At 35.8% G+C, this 12,364-nt stretch overlaps 1 protein-coding gene across 6 annotated transcripts in view; it reads right to left on the bottom strand.

Moving 5' to 3' along the window:
* The window catches only part of GLIS3 (GLIS family zinc finger 3), a 499,691-nt gene that overhangs the window by 377,305 nt on the left and 110,022 nt on the right, over window positions 1–12,364 (bottom strand). The gene's annotated exons all lie outside the window — the stretch shown is intronic.

Genomic DNA, 12,364 nt, shown 5'->3' with positions numbered 1-12,364 from the left:
CCTCAGTATTTCCATCAAAAAAACACATAAGTAAACCTAATTACCTATCCAACAACAACAACAACAAAGAATTGGAGACTTGATTTTACTGAATATGCTTTGTGTGAGAATTTTACCATGCACACATACTATCTTTTCAAAAGATTTTTAAAAGTCATTTATATTATTTACTAAAATAAATCAATTATCAATTAAAATAAATAAAAAATTGAAAACAATAGTTGATATTAAACTATTGTACATAAAGTAAAGATTTCAAGAGATCTAACTTAGGTTGGTTACCATGACCAGTCCCCAGACTTCAGGATCTGAGCATAAGAGCACAGCCTACTGGAATGACAGGAAAGTTATGGTGTGTCTTCAACAGTCTTTGAAGGAGGACTGGAAGTGTTTACAACACAACGTTACCTTGAAACCTGAAGTATTCAAAGTACATTTAAAAGTGCCCTGAAACGTGGATATTTTCTGGTTTGGGGGAATTTATTAAGATGTGAAAAAAATAAATATGTGCAGTTTTATTAACATTTGCCCTTTTTAAAGCTTTGATATAAAGGAAGTCTTTACTACAATATTATTTCTTATTTAAAAGAAAAAGAAAGAAAACCCAACAACTCATGAAGCTTTTTCAGCTATTTCATAACAATGCAGATGAAAGCCAAGTGGAAGTTTATACTTGAGTACACATCATATCAAATGTCACATCTCCTGAAAATTGGTTCTGGAGAATAATTTCTGTAAACTTACTTATTTCTTAACATTATTTTCCTTAACTCAAGATAATACTGACATATACACTGAAGATAGAGTCTTGAAATTTATTCTTAATATTGCCCAATCAAAGCAACATCGGGAAGAAAGTAAATCTCTTAATTTCTGAAGCAATTCTATAAGAGAGGGAGAAAGGAAAGGCCGACAGCAATACAATAGTACCTTGGCACTCCTGGGAAATGACTTTAAGACAGTCAGACTGGCAAAGTGAAAATGGTACAATTCAGATCAAGTCAGCCCTACAAGTCTAAGCTCCAAAACAGCTTCTCTGATCCAAACACATTTTACATTTGAAAGTTTAATTTTATAAAGAGAAAATCAATAAGATATCATCAATCTCAAAGGCAAGATAAATCTCCATAAACTAGAAAAGAAACAAAAATAAAGTAGAGATGAAGCCTGGCTTACTGCTTGAAGTCAGGGAGGGACTTACATGAGGCTCCCTTCCTCCTCTGCAGATATTCAAGTACCCACACATTGGTGAAAGAAAGCTTGATGTAGTAACAGAGAAACTACTGCCTGAGACTCCTAAGCTTTCTCAGCAGCTATAGGCATAGGGAAAGAGGAAAGAAGTCTTAGCAGAGGAATTGAGTCTGACTGCCTGCTTGCTTCATAAATCTGTGATATTCCCCAAAACAACACAGAGCAGAGACATAGTAAACACTGTTCTAATGCTCAGTTATGGACTGGGCCTGAGGCACCAGGTGAAAGCAAATGCAATCTCACGAAAGCATTAGTCAAGGAGGAGGAATGAGAGAAAGAAGCAACAGAAGAAAGTAAAAAGCCCTCGCATTCAAAATGAATCCACAAACTAAAATTCCAAACATATAAAAGGATCTGATTCTAAGAAAGTCAAATCAACCATCAAGTTATGAATTCTGCCCAAATGAAATTAATTTCACATAACAAAGAGTTTAAAGTTCAAAGATTTAGAATGATCAATAAGTAAAAAAGCAATATCCATTGACAATAAGAGTGGATTCATGAAATTTAAAAAAACAGAATAGGAATAGGTAGATATAAAAAAGAAACATTTTAAAATTTTGGAAAAGTAGAATAACTGAACCAGAAAAATTCAATAGATGAGGTAAAAATCTACATTTCATATACCTAAAAGGAATAGTGAATTAGAAGACAATACTAAGGAGGTATCATTTTATTTCATCCAAAAGGAAACAGAAGGGAAAAAAACATTTTTCTTCAAACATTAAAGTTCCATTAAGAGATTCAGAAGACAGATTCAAAGGCTCCACTACATATCTAATATAACAATTCCAGAAATAAAATACAGGGAATTATAAAGTTGGAGTATTTGGAGATATCTCCCATAACTGGAGAAAGAAACAAGTCCTTAGATTGAAAGCATAAACAGGATAAAGATAAATCCATAACTAATACACTGAGATTAAAACAGAAAAACATTAGAATAAAGCAAAACTCTTAAAGGAACTATTTTCAGATGGTTAGTAAACTTTTTAAAAACAAAACTGAAGGTCAATGATGCTAAGATCTTTTAAATTCTGAGGAAAATTCCTATCACTTAGAATTGTATGGCCAACTAAACTATCTAATTTAACCAGTAAGGCAAAATAAAGACATTTTCAGAGACTCAAAGATCAAGATTTTACTACTCATAGACACTTTTAGGAAGTACTATTAAATGGTATTCCTACTCACAGATCCTCATGGGAAACACTGTTAAATACACAAACCAAATGGAAGGCATGGGATTTAAAACAGTGGCATCTACAAAGCTGATGAAGGCCTATGATTGGCATCATGTTCCCATTAAAACTTCCCTCTGTTCTACAATAGTTAATTTGCCCAAACAATACTTTTTCCTGACTTAACAAAAATCAAGAGAAACAATTTCTTTAAACCTTTAGTTTTTTAAAAAGTAAGATTTGTAGTAATTTGTTTTTTAACTCGCTGTTTTACAATTTAAAAAAAAGTTTAAAGAATGAAACAAAAAATCTAACTTAAGCACTATACCTTTTTAGGTTCCTATCTGCCACTAGCTGTGTGACTTGGAGCAATTAGATAACTTCCCTGAATCTCAATATGTTAACTAAAACATAGATAATAATCTCTAGCTTATTGGTTTGTTTAGGGGTTAATACATAAGAAATTTTCTAAACACGAACCTCTCTGGATCTGAATTTCGTCACAGATACAACAGGATGCACCTGGATGCACTGTCATAGATTTAAATGAGATAGCAGCTGTAACATGCTTAAGTATGTGCCCCATATATAGTGAAGGCTCAATTAGTATTAAACTATTATTACATTAATCCATTATTTGTATGTTTATTCCTAATATTGAGAGGTTAAGTAACTTGCTGAAGGTCACACAGCTATTAAGAGACAGTGCTAAGATGAGAACATAGGTCTGTGTGTATTAGACTCCAAAGTCCCAGCTCTTAGGCACTGTACTCTTTGTCTCCTCACAAACACTCTGATATTCCCTGGCACCAGTCTCACTTGCCTCATTCAGGCATGGAAATCTACATTCCACTGAACTTAATAAAAACGTGATGGTGGGGGGCAGTTACTGAGTGGGAAATGTTGGAAAGAGTCTCCTGAAATATGCTCACAGGGAGAAGGCTCACATATGTGCCACTCCTTCAGGCTCAAAATGAAATTTTTATCAGCTTCAAATTTCTAACAACTTGACCTCAGTGATTCAGCCATGGTGGAATTAAGCTCAGAATGTTTCTTGTAGTGATTCAGTCCTTTTGGTAAGTGCCAAACAGAGCAGAAGAACTCATTCACCCCCATTTACTCCTACTGGCTTTAGACTAACACCCTTTCTAAGAGCCAACAGTCATCCTTTCTGTACTTCTTGGAATCAAGGTCCTCCTCTGTTAAGTGTGAAATATGTGAGTGTATATGTGTGTTTGTGTGTGTGAGTGTGTAAAAAAAAAAACAAGGCACTCCATCGGGGCACCGAAGAATTCCCAAAGCTAGAAAAATCTGTCATCCTGGATGGAAATCAAGATCATTATCATTTAATCACTTTGCTGTACTCAAACATCAATAGTAATAGGGCTGTGTGCTGGTGAAAACTGATTAAAGAGAATCAAAAGAAAGAAACAGAGGAATGAGTCAAGCTTTCTCTGTAGAGAGCATCCCGGCATACTGATGAACTTCTTTTTCAGATGGTGCCAATTGACAGAGACAACAATAACCCCTAAAAAGCAAAATAACTATGTAAAAGAGATTTTGAGTATGGCTCAAGCTGCTTACTGATTAACGCTTTTGCACACAACCCTCTGCACAAACCTGCACAGTCATTGTTCCTAGTAAAACAAGCCTTTGTTGACAACTGGAGCCAAGTGATCCTTACTAACCAAGTTCACTGTTCTCACACAGCTTAATGGTTGGAGCACTGCTCCCTGGCCACAGCCAGGAAAACTTGACGTGGTTGTCAAAAAAAAAAAAAAAAGAAAAGAAAAGAAGGAAAGAAAGAAAGGAAAAGGAAAGAAAAAAGAAAAACTAGAGAAGAGAGAAAACTTTTTGTTTTTAAGGTGAGAAAGAGTCTGAATGATCTCATGCACTAAACATGTTTGTGGTTTACATCAGTATGTCTCCTTCACTTATTAAAGCTGTGAGTTTTTAAATAGTTCCTGATCCAACCAACCAACTTATTAAGAATTCTCACTTTTAAAAGCATCTCTTTTCCACATAGGTTGGGATGTGACAAACTGAGTATTTGTTTTTATGTTTAAATGGGTTTTTTTCTTACAGCATTTGCAAATATTGGCTGTAGTAGTGAACTGTAGAAGCATATCCCATTTTAAGAAAACCTTCATGGAAAAATATCTTAAATTTCAACCAGAATAGTCTAATTTCTGTTCTGTTGATCAAAAAAAACCTCATTCATTTCAGGGTCAATTTCAATGACAAGTTTCCCACTGCATTTCATTTACTCGCAAATATTACTGAGGCCCACCATGCATAAGGCATCCTTAGGTGCTGTCTTATAAAAACCAAAATTCAATTTATTAAAGTTGTATTTAGGCCCCAAAAATCTTACATAAGACAATGTAAACCTAAATTAAATAATTAAATAAAACCCTTCCATTGAAGGCTATCTAAAGCTTCTGATTGGCAGATGCTTTTCTGGTCCAGAGAAATTCATTAAAAATCTTTTTAGAGACCAAGATTCCCCTGGGAGATGACTCAACATCACCTCAAGTGAGAATCATTTCCAGTTGCATTAAATCTAGGGGACCTTTCATGCTGTATAACCTCATTAGGCACAAGTAACCACGTCCACGCTTAACTCCCCCGTGTGAAAATCATAGAAATGTTTTAGAAAGCAATTTGATGTAAGGATAAAGAGTCATCAAGATGCTCATTTCCTTCACCCATCCTATTTCAAAATAATTTTAAGGAAATAATCCAAAATAAGGGAGAAAAAGTATATTATGCAAAGATGTTCATAGCAGATTATTCATAATAGCAAAAAAATGCCCTTTGAAAAAACATAGATATCTAACATAAGACACAGTTAAGTGCAGCCTCTAGGTAGAATATTATGGGGGGGGGATTAGGTTTATTTATTTATTATTGCTGTTTTTTATTTAACTGACATACTGGGGATCAAACTCATGACCTCATGCAGGCTAGGCATGTGCTCTACCATTGAGCTATACCCTCCCCACTTCTAGGTAGAATAGATATGATGCCATAAAAATTATGACAGCGTAAACTAACCACTCATCACAACTTTACGTTAACTGAGAAAAAAATCAGATTATAGAATTAAATCTATACCATAACTATAAATAGTCTCAAATAGATACACAAAAAAGGAAAAATAGTGTCTCTAGTGAAAGCAAGAAACCTCTACTTCAGGGTCAGTAGTGAGCCTTGAGGCGTGGCTGAAAACCTAGAACTGGGATCTTTTATCATTTCAGAGTACTTTTTTAAACCACAAGTCCAGGTTTTTGGTGTAGCACTTTCATTACAAATTTCTAGTACCCTTTTTGCCTCCAACTTCATAAACGTAAACTTTTTAACATAGTTTATCAAACTGTTGATTCTCACAACATGACTAACCCTCTCGTAAGATGTATCTTTTTATCACATTTTTTCCACTGTTTTACTTGAGATTAATTCTAAATTGAGAGAATAACAACTAACAGGTTCATTCTCTCTTCCTGTTTTTGGAAACACTAGAAACATATTTTCTCTTTTCCAGTCCTCAGCTACTTTAGTGCTTTATCCAATTGGTGTAGCTTTAAATAACTTTCCCTTCCTCAGTTCATTCACTAGCCCAGCAGGTTTCACAAGGACAGCCTGAGTCCCTCACATCTTCTCTTACTCTACCTTTGACCAGTGACTGTCCAGAATTCCTTCCTCAGAATTTCTACCTAAGAATGCTCTAGAACAAAAAATTTCCCCCAAATCTCCTGTCGCCAATTTCTTGTTGTCCCTAGTACATCTTGTTTCCATACTGCTGAGCACAACATCAGGGTTAAGCCTTCAGGTTCACTCCCTTGAGAAAGGAATGACCTTAGTCTGTTTCCTGTGAAGTTGATTCTCCTACAGAGCTTCCTAAGAGACAGTGTAAAACAACATAGCTAAAAGGAAAACCAAAAGGAGGGAGGTGATCTCTTAATAGACACTCAGTATTTATCCCTTACCATCCCTAACCTCTGCCCAGAATAGAATTGACAGAGAGGAGAGGGAACTGTTACTTCTCTAGTAAAGAGGAATGTAATGTGAATATACTCCTTTTTGTTTAAGAGAGAATCTACCTGCATGAGAGAAAATGTTAATCATCCCCCAACATTCCCTTCCTGAAATATACCTACACCTACCAGTTCACACACACGCACACACACACACACACACAAAAAATCAAGTGCCAAATATCCCCCCACCCTGCAGTGCTAAAACCACTGTAGCTACCTGAACTCAGAAGGCCTCTATACAGCAACCAAAGAATCTTTAACCATTTATGGGCAGCATAACACAAGCACTACCAATGCTCTCTCAGTTACTAATAACAGGAAAATGAACAATTTTCTGAACAAGCGTTCTCCCTGTGTGTCATTCCTCGTGAGTCAGATACCTTCTGTCACTGTATTGTGTGCCTACCTGACATCTTTCTTCCAGAGAGCTGTCTTTAATTAAACCCTGAAGCACTTATGTCCCAAAGCATTCTGTGAGTCAGGCTTTCCCTGGGGTCCGGACTTTTGAAATGGCCAGCTGAGAGATGTGCTGTAACTACTGTTGACTACTGCAGTTGCAGCTGTTGCTGCTGTGAACTCTTCACCATAGGAAAGCCAGTTTAAAACAAATTATTATAGACAGTTGTTCTCTCTAGCCACAGCAGCCACAGCTTCTTTTCCTCTGTGACTGGGGGTGACGAAGTTCTTACACTTCTGTATTCCTATGAATAGACCTAGGTTGTGGGCTGTAGGCTCTGCACCATTCCTAGAGACCTGGGTGCCAACTCTAGTACTTTCATCATTTATGAGTAAACAAATGGCAGTCACTAAGATCTTGGCATCAAGGTTGAGAACCACTACACTAATGCTCCCTATCTTTTCTTAAATTCAATACAACAGAAGGCCTAGACTTTGGGAGCTGTAGGATCTGATCATTAGGTCCCCTTCTTTTTCAGAGAGCATTACTGAAAAAGATGATCTAAAAATTTTTTATGGTTTTCCACCACCTATTTCCCTTCTCTTATTAGACTACACTGAGAATATTAAATAAATATAAATATCAAGTAGTTTCCACTTAACTATGCCAGCAGCTGATTAAAAAGTACTGTGATGCTATGCCTAGGTAAAGTCGAAAAGAGGACCATGGACGATGAGCTATCCACCATGATCACTAGATTTCAGGAGCGTCAAGCAGATGATGTCATCTGTTTCCTCACTCTGAACCATTAGATCTTTAGCAGAATAAAGGATGAAAGATCCTGTCTCATCCATCTGCATTATGCCATTCACTAAGTTACTTTTTTTGACTTTAGTTTTTTCATGCTGAATTTATATCTGCAACCAACTAACTTGATCTTTTTTCAAATATAATTGCAACCGATAGATAAAATTATAATCTAAGTGATGGACATATATCTCATCTTTCTTATGATTATTTCATCACCTAGAAGCCTAACTTCAAGCCTTTGTTCCTATGGTTTTCCTTCCAGAAAAACTAAAATAGCGATAATCACAAACAAGATTACAAGATGTCACTAACATTACAATACTAATATTGATAACTTTACCTTATTCATATAGTCATATGCATTAATAAGTCAAATAAGGCAAGAATGTCAGAAAAGATTTAAAATATAACTAGGATATATATAAATATCAAATCATTATGTTGTATATCTGAAACTAATATAATATTATGTATTAACTGTATCTCAATAAAATTAAATAAAACACAAGTTGGAATCCTAAAGGGAATAAAATAAGACAACTATCTAAACAGCATATCCCTAGTTATTGAATTTCAATAAGAGAAATATTCAAATGAAAATAAATCTCATAGAGTGAAAGAAGACAACTATAGCTACTCTAAGAAAATATGTATGTGTATATGTGTGTATGTGTGTGTATTTTCCAGACTAAATTTCTACTGAGATTAACTTTAACAGGCATTTGTTGTCCTTTCCTTTCAAAATATTGATTTCAAAAGAACTTCACTCCCACCACTGGAAAACCCCCCTTTATAATTATGAACTTACTAGAGTTTCTTGCCTTTTTGTGCACAGCCTAGAACCTGAAAGTCCGTTAAACTCAAGACTGGAAGAAGTGTGGTGGGGTACACGGGAAAGGCAGCACTTCTACAAGTATTCCTAACAAGTAAAGGAAAATGAGCTCTAAGCCCAAGGAAAAAGATGGTGTGTCCCAAAGTAATTCACTGTCAATTTTTTTTTTTTTACAAAACTTGTGTTTTATGTTTTAAAATTAAAAGGGATTTTGTACTAAACTAATAATATAACTATATTTGTTTTAATACAAAAATAATATTGCTTTCTCTTCCTAAGTCTTAGAGTAAAATTATACCATATTTATCCTGTGGCTTTGGGTCCTTTAGCAATGAAAAGAAACTCACAGGGGTGCCCCAGGAGTCTGAACAGTAGAGGAAAGTAAGTTTGCTGCTATGGACACTTCGTGACCCATCCCAGACCCCTGGAAACAACCTTCAACCTAGTCAGTTTCAGTACATTGTGTCTTACAGTCCCTCACTGTATAACACTTGACTGTTTTTCACTTCTAATTCTCTGGCATCTCCAGGAAGTGAAAAAAATGTGTGCCAACCAATCTATAGAAAACCTGCTCAGGCTTGGCTATTATCCAGGAAATCCTATACTTGTTGCTCAACAACTTTCTTTCTGAGGAACAATTCTCTTTATTCAAAGCTCTACAGGAATCAATCTGTTCCTTCTGAGGTGAAATCAAACACACAGTGGTATTCTAAACCCCGTGCTCAACAAAACACTCTGATTCCAGCTACTTATTGGGCATGACCAGTGCATATTATGGAACCGCACTGGCTGATGGAGGCTGTCTGACAACAAGCTCTCCATACCTAGTGGGATCCAACACTCAGAAATTACATCTTCCCTGTCCTCCCTATGTCCTCTGTCAACCTGCACTATTCAACTGAGTAGCCACCAGCCATATGTGGGTAGCTACTGAGTGTTTAAAATGTTGCTAATCCAAATAGAGATGCATTACACAAAATACACAGATTTAGAAGACTTACTACAAAAAAAAGTAAAATATCTCATTGATAAATTTTTACATTGATTACATGTTAATAAGTACTATTTTAGATATAATGTGTTAAATAAAATCTATTTTAAAAATTAATTTCACTTGTTTCTTTTTACTTTTTTACTGTGGCTACTAAAAGTGTTAAATTACATATGTGTGCCTTACATTATATTTCTATTGGACAGCACTGATCCAGATAAACTATGCACACAGAGAGCCCAGCTTTGTATGTATATTAATGAATTTTCAGTGTGTCCCTGGGCAAACTAGTTTGCATGATTAACACTGCAACCACTTGGTCCCACATTAGAGATTCCAGGCCTTGGGTCTTCAAGATCTATGTCTTCAAGGCCGCCTGTCTCCAAGAATTCTCTCTTAAGAAACAACCCTAAGGAGATTGATACCTTAATCCATTTTTTAGTAACAAACCCCCTCAATAATCAGGAGGAGCTTAGCCAAGCTGATATGAAGATCAGCTCTTATTTAACTTGTGACAGATTATAGAACACAGTAAGGAGGAAGAAGTGGCCAAAAAGGATCAGCCAGAGGTAGCTTTGGTAAAAAGGTATCAATTAACTTTCCCTGCTGTCAGGTGAACGCAGACAAAACCTTGACATTCTGACTTTCAAGTTACAGCTAAGAGACTGACTTTGGCACCATCATCTTTTAGTTTCCAAAAGCTATGATACGTGTACATATACATATGTGCATTTGTGTGTACATATTATATTTATACATTGTGTTTTGGACACATATTTATGTTTATACATGCATATGTATGTATACATATGTACATCTATACAGACATACACATATACACATAGTATTAACATATACACACACACACACACACACACACACACACACACACAGTACCAACACCCTTTATGGTTGATGCAAAATTGTGAATGGAAAATCTATGTTTTGTGATTTCTCTTTCTTTCTATGTAATAAACTCAGAATAAAGAATATATGAAATGATCGTTCTATCACTTTGGGATAATCCAGCCTATACATTGGAAGAAAGATTTAATAATAATTTTTAAATATGTGAAGGATTATTTCAGAGGGCCGGGACATCAGAATAGATCACTAAAGGAAATCAAATGCTTTTCTGGTAGTCTTCTTAAAATAGGGTAGCCCTTGATCTGTCTGGGATGGGTTAGGTGTAGTCCACATTGGAGGGGGGAGACGAAATTGCTACCACCATGATTTTATTTACATTAGGAAGTAAATCCAAACCCTCACCAAATCCATCTTACATGAGATTTCCTTCATGAAGCAGAATTTAGAAGAGGATTTTGAATAGAGGAAGTTGGTCTATCGGACTACCCACTTTTTTGTATTCCAAGGAAATGGACTCCCTTCCTTTGCTGAGAACATCTGGCCATTCCCTGCTTTTTCCCTATTTCTCTCTCTACGTTGCTGTCTCTGTCTCTCTCTCAGGTTTCCTCACACCCATGCACACACACCTCCCTGCTCAACACACACACACACACACACACACACACACACACACACACACACACACAACTAGAACTCCTCTTCCTAAATCCTACCCACCTTTCCAGCCCCAATAAATATTCCAAGCCATCCATAAATCTTTCTGGACCACCTCAACCCACCCACACTCTGCCCCTTTAGTGGTGTATGCTGCTATATGTTACACTGCAGCTGAATCTCTCTTAACCAACTCACCAAAATGGCTGATGTCCTCCATTCCCTCTGAGAAATAGTCTGACTGTTGCCCATGGCACTGTGAATGCTCTTGGCTAGGAAGCTACTTTCAAATATGCCAGTGTAATTCAGCTCCCACCAATTGAGTTGGATATTTACCAAGAGTCATTGTGTTTGTTCCCAAACCCATTTATGACAGACATGTTTATGACAGTTGTACGCTGTTATATTTACATACTTTAATTAAAGATTACATAAAATGAACAGAAAAAGAAGGCAGGTTGTTCTTCTACGAAAACTACATTGGAAAGAGTTTTGAAAACAAAAGTCAACGCTAAAAAAAAACTGCTGTTAAATTAGGCGTGGGGTAGATATTTGTAAAAGATTTTAGGAGGAAATTTTTAAATCTAAAGTGATTCTACACTCAAAATTACTTCACAGATGTTTTACGTTCTCACTCTACATTAAATAAACCAATACTTTTAAATTATAAAAGAGGTAAGCTAGATAGATGATTGAAGGGGACTCCAAGAAGACCCTTAATCAAAGACAAGACCTTGGTCCCAAATCAAAAGACTAGTACATAAATATGCATTTAGATGCTTTAAGTTGCTGTAACATGTTTAAGGTACGTATGTATAGCAGCTTTATTATTTCCCAGATAAACTTTATTTTTTACTTAGCTGAACAGTAACTAGTCCAGATCATGCTGGCTAAGAGGGATTCTACTTCTTAGTAGGTATGTGACCTCAGACCCCACAAGAACTGTCCCTCTCTCAGAGAAGAGATTACTGTGGCCCACAGTCCTTAGCATTCCACACAGAATTAAGTATTGTACAAAAGGAAGATGTCACATTTTTTAAGAAATCAGAAGATTCAAATTCTAGTCCAAATTCACTACTTTTCCAGCTCTTGACTTTGAGCAATTTTCAGATTCTCTGTCTGTAAAATAAGAACCATAACATCATTCCTACTACCTTCATAGGATAGTTATAGGAAACAAGACAGATAATATTGTAAAGGGACTTTGAAAAGTGCAAGTAACTATGTGTGTGTGTGTGTGTGTGTGTGTGTATGTATGCATACACAGATACATATATTAACATATACATATATATATGTAAGGATGTAATGGTAGATGCTGAGCATTTTTTCCCAAAAGAA

Source organism: Camelus ferus, chromosome 4 (assembly GCF_009834535.1).
Source record: "Camelus ferus isolate YT-003-E chromosome 4, BCGSAC_Cfer_1.0, whole genome shotgun sequence".
NCBI lineage: Eukaryota > Metazoa > Chordata > Mammalia > Artiodactyla > Camelidae > Camelus > Camelus ferus.
The sequence above is the reverse complement of the archived record's forward strand: the minus strand, read 5'-3'. Positions and strand labels throughout refer to the sequence as shown.